Source organism: Sus scrofa, chromosome 6 (genome assembly GCF_054392235.1).
Source record: "Sus scrofa isolate SSC_HxYL_T2T_F1_AM1 chromosome 6, Sscrofa_HxYL_maternal_Yorkshire_Landrace_v2.0, whole genome shotgun sequence".
In the NCBI taxonomy this organism is placed as follows: Eukaryota; Metazoa; Chordata; class Mammalia; order Artiodactyla; family Suidae; genus Sus; species Sus scrofa.
The window spans coordinates 140,855,542-140,865,783 of NC_139388.1; the positions used below are offsets into that span (position 1 = coordinate 140,855,542).

Consider the following 10,242-nt stretch of genomic DNA (forward strand, 5'->3'; position numbering starts at 1 on the left):
TCTTCCAGTAAGCAAACAGGCAAACACTGCTCTGATTTTTATCACGTTAGAGTAGCTTTGCTTATTCTAGAACTTCATATAGATGAAAACATGTAGCCTATGCCTTTTAGTCTGACTACTGTCATTTAGCATCCTATTCCGAGGTTTATTCATGTTGTTGGGTGTTCTAAGAGTCTGTTTCTTTTTATTGCTGCGAACTATTCTATTGCGTGGAAACAGCACAATTGTTTTCATCCATTCTCCAGTTAATGAACATTTGGGTTGTTTCTTTGGCTTCATTTTTCTTACTCGAATACCTTAGAGTGGAACGGTTGGGGCATGTGATCGGTGTCTGTGTCACTTGCAAAGACACTGTTTTCCAAAGTGGTTGGGCCATTTTTTAAATTCCCACCAGCCACAAATGAGAGTTTCAGTTGTTCGGCATCCTGGCAGCACATGGTGTGGTCCGGCTCTTCAATGTCTTTGTGCTTTTGTACAACTTTCCAGATAAAGTTAGACATTTCTGCTTGGCATCCTGGGTCCTTCCTAACAAGGCATCCACCATTCCCTTTGAATCTCCTCTCCTGATTCTCTACACAGGAACCCTTTGAATTAGCCATTAAAAACTGTTCTTTGAATTTACTGTATTTATGGTCAGTCAGCTGAATCTTTCAACAATCCTCTCTCTGTCCTGTTCCTTCACATCTCAGCCTGCGCCCTGTCCACCAGCATCCCCCACATTCTGAACCTGCCCTCTGATGGTGAGGCCTCCCCTTAACACTTCCCCAGCTCAGTTAAAAGCACAGGCTTGGAATCACACAGGCCAAGTTTGGCCCAACCTTTGACACTAATGCTGGCATGACCGAGAACAAGCCACTGATTGCCCTTCTCGGTTTCCTCATTTGTAACAGGCAGCTAGTCAAACTTTTCTGAGCAGAGTGCTTGTATAGAGGGAAAAGGCTAACATCTGTAAAAGGTTCATCAGCATTCTGATTATACAGAGGGATCAAACAAAAAGTATGTTTTCTTAAGAAGCTGCCTGTTTGGTATAAAAGGAGGAGCATCCATCTGCCAATGTTTATTGAGCTTATAATAAAAATAATAGTTAATAAGTATTGTGTGCCTGCTGTCAGGTGTTGTGCTAATTGTAGCCAGTGGCTTTTTAAAATTTATTTATTTATTTTATTTTCCCACTGTACAGCAAGGCCAGTGGCTTTTTAAATTGGGAGTGATACAGTAGAAAAAAATTGTATTGGGGAAATAACTATTAAAAAAAATAAACACATGGGACCTAAAAAAAAACCTAAATAAATCGGGGGTGATGTCCTTTCTGTTTTGCCAACAAGGAAACGGAAATGTAGAGACCTGAGGCCATTTCCTTCAGGTCCCCTGGCTAGAAAGGGACAGAACCAAGATTTGACCAGGTCTGTCTGACTGCAGAGTCTTCCCTTGCAGTCTTCACGTTGCACACTGCACTGTTTTCTCTTTTCTTTCTTCACTTTTTAAAGCTGTATTGAAGTAGAGTTGATTTACAAGGTCGCGAACATTCTTACTGTACAACAGACTGATTCACTTATACGTGTACACACATCCATTGTCTTTCAGATTCTTTTCCCATATAGATGATCACAAAACACCAGGTAGAGTTCTCTATGGGATACGGTAAGTCCCCATTAGCCAGTTATTCCATATACCTCACTGTGCATTTACCAGTCCCAAACCCCTAGCCCATCCCTCCCCGCCACCACCCCTGCCACCTGTCCCCTTTGGTAGCCATACGTTTTTTCAAAAGCTGTGAGTCTGTTTCTGTTCTGCAGATAAGTTCATTTATATCCTTTTTTTCTGATTCCGCTGTTTTTTCTAAATGCTCTGACTCTAGGGCCAGCTCCCCCACTAGATGCTGGAGATGCAAAGAGGAGGAAGACTCAACCCTCACTGTAGAAGACAAACTCCTGAGCAGGTAATTCTACCCCAATATGTTAGTCGTAAAATTTGAGTTATAAGTGAAGAATGAGAGGGGTCCCAGAAGGCGGGACATATGGCTCTGGGAGGGTGTTTTGGATGTGATTTCTGGCAAAAGAAAAATGTCCAGTGGGTTTTAAAGGATCACTGGGAATAGGTCAGGAGAAGTCTAGTGTCCCTTGGCAGAGACAAGGCGGCATGAACACAGCTAATCACTGGAAGCATGGAACCTCATGGTAGGTGCTGGAAACAGAGAAGGCATTTGTGGGTTAGGCAGGGGGTGATCAGAACCAGGGCAGGTCTGTAGAGCTGTGTAGGTTGTATAGTGTGCAAGGACACAACTAAGTGGGGATCACCATCACAGATGCTGCAGATTTGTATATTTGTATATTTATTTTGTCAACTTCCTTAAAAATGGCTGTGAAGTATCTTGCTTTACACATATCCGAATATTATAACAATTTTTCATTAGATAGAAATAAAGTGTCGTGAGTACCAGAAGCCTTTTAAAATGTGTACACTAGTGCTGTTTGGGCTGAGAGTGGTGTGGTCAGAATTACTTGTAGGTGGATGTCTCTGGAGACAGGGAGAAGGATGGCTTTGTAAGGGGAAAGACTGGAGCCAGAAAAAAACAACCAGAAGCCAATTGTAGAAATCTGGGTGAGAGAAAAAGGCTTCAACCAGGACAGCAGTGGTTGGGATGGACACAAGAAATTGTTAGGCAGGTATTATGTCATAATGGTTTAAGTGGATCAGCTCCTAACTATGCAGAAGGGGATTTATGAATACAAAGCAGTGCTTTTTCCCAGCAAAATAGTGTGTATAAGTCTGGCCACATTTCAAAATGATATAGAATAATAATAAAAAAGTGGCTTACATGATGTCTTAGTTTGGATTCTCTTGGAAGCATACTCTGGGATAAAGATCCACGTGCAAACATCTCTTTGGCAGATGAAGAAAACCCTTGGTGGGGAGTAGGGAAGCAATATAGGGAGGGAAGGCAGCCAAAATGGTGCATTATTAAGTAAGTTACTACTGTGGACAACTGGGGCTCAGTCCTGCTGGAGAAATTCCTGCAGCCAGTGTAGAAATCAGGCCTTTGTTATTCCACCGAAGGCTGAGGGGGAGGTGGTATGTGTTTGGTCAAGGGCTGCTTTGGGCATGGGGCGGTAGCCACTGATTCTTTGGCCTGTGATGCCTGCCTCACAGGTGGCAAAGCAGGCAGGCTCCAGAGGCTGGAACAATCCCTGTGGCAGAGACTGGCAGGTGCTGGAAATTCAAGCTCCCAGTGGCACTGAAGTGGCAGAGGCAGGGGATACAGGCAGAGGACCCACCACACCTGCCACACATGGAAATTGCTCCATAGAGTTTTTGAAGCATTCCAATTCCTTAGATCATATGAACCTCCCAACAACTTTTCTTTTGTCTTTTTAAGGCCGCTCTTGCAGCGTATGTAAGTTCCCAGGCTAGGGATTGAATCAGAGCTACAGCTCCACAGCCACAGCCACACCAGATCCTTAACCCACTGAGCAAAGCCAGGGATCGAACCCTGGTCCTCATGGGTACTAGTCGGGTTTGTTACAACTGAGCCACAGTGGGAACTCCGAACCTCCTAATAACTTTGTGAGATGGGAAAACGTGGTTTCCAGCTGAGGCTGGTCAGCTCCTATTCATGGTCAGTTTCTCCAGCCTTCACAGCCGCTATTCCAAACATCTCTTGTCAAGGTCCCTTTCCTTTTTGCTGACTTATTGGGATGTCTGTCTCCAGATATAGATTGTGAGCAGTTGAATTGAGAGATTTTGTATTATTCACTCTTGTTTTCTCAGAGCCTGCCAAACAGTAGGTGCTTAGTAAATGTAATTGAGTGGGTGGATGACTGATTATTATCATTGCCATTTTAACTTGGTTCAAATTGGGACTGAGACGGCTAAAGCAATGTACCCCAAACCACACGACCAGTGAAAAGAGACGGGATTGGAACTCAGCTCCTCCAGAAATCTTGCTGCCACAACCCAGCTCGGTGAAAGTTGGCATGGCAAGTCTTTCTTGGGGATTTGTAAATCCCACAGACCTGTGAGGTTTGGAGTATTTGAAGGCAGGCCAACAACTTGGAAGGAAGACCTGGAAACTTCAGGAGAGGGAATGTTTCCCATTAGAGATTGATTTTCCTTTTATTATTTATAATATCTCAAAGTAGAATGGGGAAAAACCCATAGGGTCAAACACGGAGATGCCATAAAATGAAACACAGTTTTCTTCCAAAAATGAACGACAAAGGACTATCCCCTGCAGGACCCAGTGCAACAACCTGAAAGCTGAATGAGCACAGGAGCTGTAAAGCTCTCTGTGCTCCTGCATAACCCAGGAAATCAGGGGTGTTGCTGGGCCCTGCATCACGACCTTTTTATTCCTTCCATGCAAACTGCAACCTAAGGTGTAGCAGCCTTAAGGAGGGAAGCCAGTTAAAGAGTTTTCAAAATGAGTTTAAAAGTGCATTGAGTGTCCTCGCAATATTAATGCTAATGTAAAAGGCATGATTGATCTATAAACACCTTTCTGCTTCTCTTCCCATGCTAATTGACATCCCGCTTATAACTTCTTCCTTTTGTTTGGTATATTGCATGTGCTGTTTAAAACAGCTGATTTTATTTAGGCAGCATAGAAATGTCACACTTTTAAAGAGTCAACCTTTTAAAGAAGTCAACTTGAACCTCGCCTCCTCATTAAATTTGTAACTTTGGGATTTCTTTTTATCCGTGGAACCTAGACTTCCCTTCTGTGTAAAGTTAAGTGTATGGGCACCACTGCCCATGAGATCTATGTTTGAACCTAAGCTCTACCCTTTCATAGACTGTGTCCTTGAGCAAGACACCAAGTCTCTCTAAGGCCCAGATATCTCATCCAGGCAAGGGCAGTGGTAATACGGTCCTCCTCAGAGGGGCCCTTTTAAGGATGAAGTGAGATAAGGATGAAAGTTTCCAATAGGTATATGGCATTTTTATGTACTTGGTCCTCACAACAACCCTCTCAGCTACTGTTAGGAGTGTCCTTTTCCAGAGAAGGAGACTGAGGCATAGAGAAGCTAAGTTTCTTGCTCAAGATCATATAGTGACTCAGAAACAGACTCCGAGACATTGAGAGAACAGACTGTTGGTTGCCAAGGGGGAGGCGAGAGGGAGTGGAATGGATGAAGAGTTTGGGTCTAGTAGATGCAAACTATTACATGTAGAATGGATAAGCAATGCGGCCCCACTGTACAGCACAGGGAACTATATCCAATCACTTGTAATAGAACCTGATAGAAGATAGTGAATGCATATATATATATATATATATATATATATATATATATATGATTGGGTCACTTTGCTGTAGAGCAGAAATTGGTACAACATTATAAATCAACTATAATAAAAAATTAAAAAAAATAAAATAAATCATGCACTTGGAGAATAGACTTGTGGCCACCCGGGGGGAGAGGGAGGGAGTGGGAGGGATCAGGAGCTTGGGGTTATCGGATGCAACTTGGAATGGATTTACAAGGAGATCCTGCTGAGTAGCATTGAGAACTATGTCTAGATACTCATATTGCAACGGAACAAATGGCGGGAAAAAAATGTATACTTGTAAGAGTAATTTGGTCCCCATACGGTACAGTGGAAAAAAAATATAAAAAGAAAAAAGAAATAAAATAAAGAAAATAAAAAATGACTTACACAACAACCAGAAAAAAAAAAAAAAGGGAAAACAGACTGCTGCGTCCCCACACATGCTCTATTCGGAATGCCTTCCATGTCCCCTGGGATACCTCAGAGGTAACCTGTCCTGTTGTTCCAGATAAACAGCCGCATCTCCTGATGTGACAGACAAGGCAAGAGTGATGACAACAGGTTTTGGGGGGACCTGTTTTTATGCGATCCAAACAAGGGTAGGTCTGTGGCACCATCAGATAATTTTGCATGAAAACTTAGACTTAATTACTGAAACTGTTTGAGAAATATTCATTCATTCAGCAAATAGCCATAGAGAACAAAATACGTATCATGCATGGTTCCAGTATGCTAGTTGGGATCAAGATACAGAAGTAGAAACCCAGCTACCTATGCTTATACCTCCTCCCCCAGTCACCTCACTTGGCACCTGCCCACTCCTTGCCCATTCCCTGCCCACTCGCTGCCTACTCCCTGCTGTGTAGTCTGGATGGCCATTTCTTTGTTACAGCATCTCAATCCAGACACTTGCATCTTTTCCCATGAGTTCTTATGTATTCTGTAATGTTTCTATCTTCATTTCCCACAGAGACATGCATCATTTCCTTCTCTATTTTCAGAACCTCCCTTCATTCCCTTCCATCCAGGGCTAACGTGTCATGTGAATTGATTTCCCTTTTCAAGTCAGATAGAAGACTGGGATTTTCTTCAGCATGATGTCTCTGAAGGGGCAGGGCTGCCACAGCCCCTAGCTTGCAAGATGATCGTTGAAGTGTGATCTTGATAATGCATTCCACACCTGGCACAGGCCCTGGCACATAGTAGGGCCTCAGTTACATATGATTTCCCCTCTTCTTTAAGAATACAGTAGCTGAAATTACATATTGTGAGATCATTTACAATTTATGCATTGTTATACATCAAGGGCTTAAAAATATGGAGGAAATTTCTTCCTTTTCTAAGTTAGCATCAAATAGAATTTATGCACCCTCAGATTCATGGCCTTGCAATGAATGGTATAAAATTGAGGCAATAAAGCTCCATTCTATACACTGGCTTGGAACTTCTTTCGCACATTTTTGGACCTAATAATAATAGTTTGCTGCCATAAAACTTCTTTTCAACTTGGACACTTGTTATGGTGGTTGGCATTGTTTCATGCTTACATTAACTAGTCATATGTACCAAGGAGTTGAGTTGTAATGTTCCATGTATAAATTTGGTGCCTGCATTTATATGTATCATAGGTGGGGAGGCTAATTGAAAAGTGATGAGATTCAAATCTAAGTAACTTGGCGTGCACTGTCTTCTAAGACTAATTAATTGCTTCACCGATCTAGCATTTATTGAGAACCTGGACTGTGAGGTGTAGCATGCTGGGTGCTGTTAATACAGAGGTGAAAGAGTTTCTCAGAAAGCTCATAGGCCATCAGGAGGGACATTTCCATAAAGGATTGCAGCGTGGTATGCAGCAAGTACAGTAATAGTAGTGTGTCCAGGGTATGGTGGTAGCAAAAAGCAGAAGCAATCAATTCGCTAAGTTTTAAAATCTGATATGATGAGGCCAACAGATCAGATGATTGCCATTGAAAAAATAGTTTGTAATACTTGGAGATCCCAAGAGGAGGGGCATGCTATCCCACAGGGGGCCACATGAGAAAGCGCCAGTGTTGGTCAAAAGGTAGGGGGAGGAAGGCATGTGTGAAAGAGCCTTTGCTGGGGTTGAGCAAGGCAAGGTAAGCACGTTTAGGACTGGCTAGTTAAATAACTTCAGTGGATTCAGAGCCATAGGAGCTGGCCCTAAATCTCTGGTGTCTGGTCCTGGGTGATCAGGGCTGTTGATGAGAGCTGGTAAAGGAGGCAACTGGGGGCATGGGCTCTGCATTGCTTAGTTTGTATGTGAAAGGCATACTCCTGGGCTAGTTGTTTGCTGTCTATAGGTAGGAATTAATTAACCCTTGGAGGAGCAGTCTTTCCAGAATCAGCAAAGCTCCAAATAGCAAGGCATCAAAATAGACAAAATGAAGAATATTGTTAATACAACCATGCGGGCTGGGGCAGCCAGAAACTGAGAGAAAAAGAGCTTTCTGGGCAGAGGGTTCAGTTTATGCAAATTCCCAGGGACATGGAAGAACCTATTTATATTTTAATCTTTGGAGTCGGGAGTTAGGACAAAATCTGAGCAGTAGGGCTTGTGGGAAGTGGGGGTGGGGGTTGTGGGCAGGAGCCAATGCAGGTAGTTTGCCTGGCTAAGGAATTTGGACTTTATTTGAAAGGTAGTGAGAAATAACTGAAAGGTTTTATAGAGGAGGATAACAATGAATTCAGTTTCTTTCTGTTTGGTGAAAACCTATGCTCCTATATCTATGCTACTTAAAAATTAATGAGGTTTCACAGTTCATCTTTGTAAGATAAACAACATGATATGTGTAGTACATTCAATGGTTATGTAAAGAATATTTACTCTTTCTCTCCTGCAGATTGTAAATCCTTGCTGTTCTCTTTCCAGCACCCTCCGAGCAGTACAGCAGAGTACAGGGTGAAAAGACAGGGTCTTGGGTATTCCATTGGTCGAGTCACCTAACTTCTCCAAAGAGAGGCTCAATGATTAAGGTCATCCACTGGAGCTGGTCAGTTGACGTGGCTCCTGTCTCTGCCACTTACTGTGTGCATGACCTTGGACAAGCTACTTCACTTTTGTCTCAGTTTCTGCAAACATAAAATGGAAATAAAAAGACTATCTATTCATGGGTATTGCCATTCTTTTGATTGATAGTCTCCATCCTGCCTCTGCCAGTATTATCTCTGTGCAGACTAGTGCCTTGGGCAGTATTATGATGGTCTATGCAATGTTGGACCAAAGAATGTACATCATGGCAGAATCAAGGGCAATGGGCTGATGCTTTAGGAAATCACTGGTACTATCATGTTCCTCAGTCCCCAAGAGTGGCTCCTTTTCTAAAGTGGAAGAATAGAGTATTGAAACTGTTGTTCTTGGTGGAAGCTAGTGTGCTATCTTATAGGTTATTATAAGTCAGAGATCAGTATCAGCCTATTTTCCTCCTCCTATTCTCTAAGACCAAGATACAGACACTGGAGAACCACAAGCTAAGGGGAGTAGTGGCCTGTGTGATTACATCTAGTGCCTACCAGCAACACTTGTGCCTCCTCTTCTTATACATATGGGTTCTATTTCTACCAGGAGATACAATACTCATTCCCATGAATTGGAAGGTACCAATGCTGCCATGTTCTTTCAGATTCTAAATGTCACTAAGAAACTGCCCCCCAAAGAGACTGTATTTCATTTGGGCTTGCTGACCCTGAATAGTGAAATAGGATTATACCTCTATATACAGTGAAAATAGGGAGAAGTAAGGATAGAAACAGTAGATGTTTCATGGAATCCTAATGGAAGACTGTCACAACCACACAGTGGCAGGTATTCCAAGGACTCAAATCCCTCAAGAATGAAAGACTGTGTGAGTGAACTGAGCAAAGAACTCCAACAAATGAACTGATGATTAAAAGCAGAGAAACCCAGAATATGTAGACTTGCTGTATTTTCTTCATGGCTATTCTAAAGAGACAGTAGGTAGCTAGGTAGGTAGATAGATAGACAGACAGACAGATAGACGGATGGATGGAAAGTTGGTTGGTTGGTTGGCTGGCTGACTTGATGAATGGATACCTACACGTGTAAATACATACACACATAGTAAATACCTCATCATAATATGAAAATTGGAGCCCACACTAATACAAAATTAGTGTTTTTTATAATGTTCTTAAAAAACAATATTTACAGTTGGTCTTCCAGTCACCTTGTAAAAGAAAAGGAAATGTTTGCAATGATTAGAAAATAGACCAACTTACAAACAGAATACATTCTATATTCAAAACTAGGAAAGTCCCAAATGATTATAAGGCAGGCACTCTCAAACTTACCCTTTTTCCTAACCCCTTTTAAGAAGATAAGAGCTTTCGTTCAGCCCAGTTTAGGAATAGGAGCTGGGTGGAGGACAGCAGTCAATCAAATCACATCACATTGCCTTGGCAGAGCCTTCCTTTTGTGGTGGAGAGGGAAAGTACATTTTTGTTTTGATCTGGTTTCCTTCTTTTACCTGATACATGTGTTGCTTGAATTAAGTTTTAAAGATGATAGGGGTGGAGTTCCCATGGTGGCGCAGTGGTTGACGAATCCGACTAGGAACCATGAGGTTGTAGGTTCGATCCCTGGCCTTGCTCAGTGGGTTAATGATCCGGCGTTGCCGTGAGCTGTGGTGTAGGTTGCAGATTTGGCTCAGATCCTCCGTTGCTGTGGCTCTGGCATGGGCCAGTGGCTACAGCTCCAATTGGACCCCTAGCCTAGGAATCTCCATATGCCACGGGAGCGGCCCTAGAAAAGGCCAAAAAAAAAAAAAAAAAAAAAAGCCAAAAAAAAAAAGCCAATAAAATAAAATAAAATAAAAAAGATGATGGGGTAAGTTTTGTTAATTTTCTTGCTTCCCAGAATCCATTCTCCTCTACTTTCTTTTGGGAAATCACTTCTCCCCATTCATGTCATTTAGATGGAGCTATCCATCAAGG

The 10,242-nt window shown here is 42.4% G+C and overlaps 1 long non-coding RNA gene across 2 annotated transcripts in view; it reads left to right on the top strand.

Annotated features, from left to right (window-relative positions):
- Window positions 1-10,242, top strand: part of LOC146402843 (uncharacterized) — a 48,402-nt gene that overhangs the window by 2,545 nt on the left and 35,615 nt on the right. For both annotated transcript variants that reach the window (XR_014807966.1, XR_014807967.1), the window contains exon 2: window positions 1,859-1,939. This is a non-coding gene — a long non-coding RNA (uncharacterized LOC146402843). The remainder of the gene's footprint in view (window positions 1-1,858; window positions 1,940-10,242) is intronic.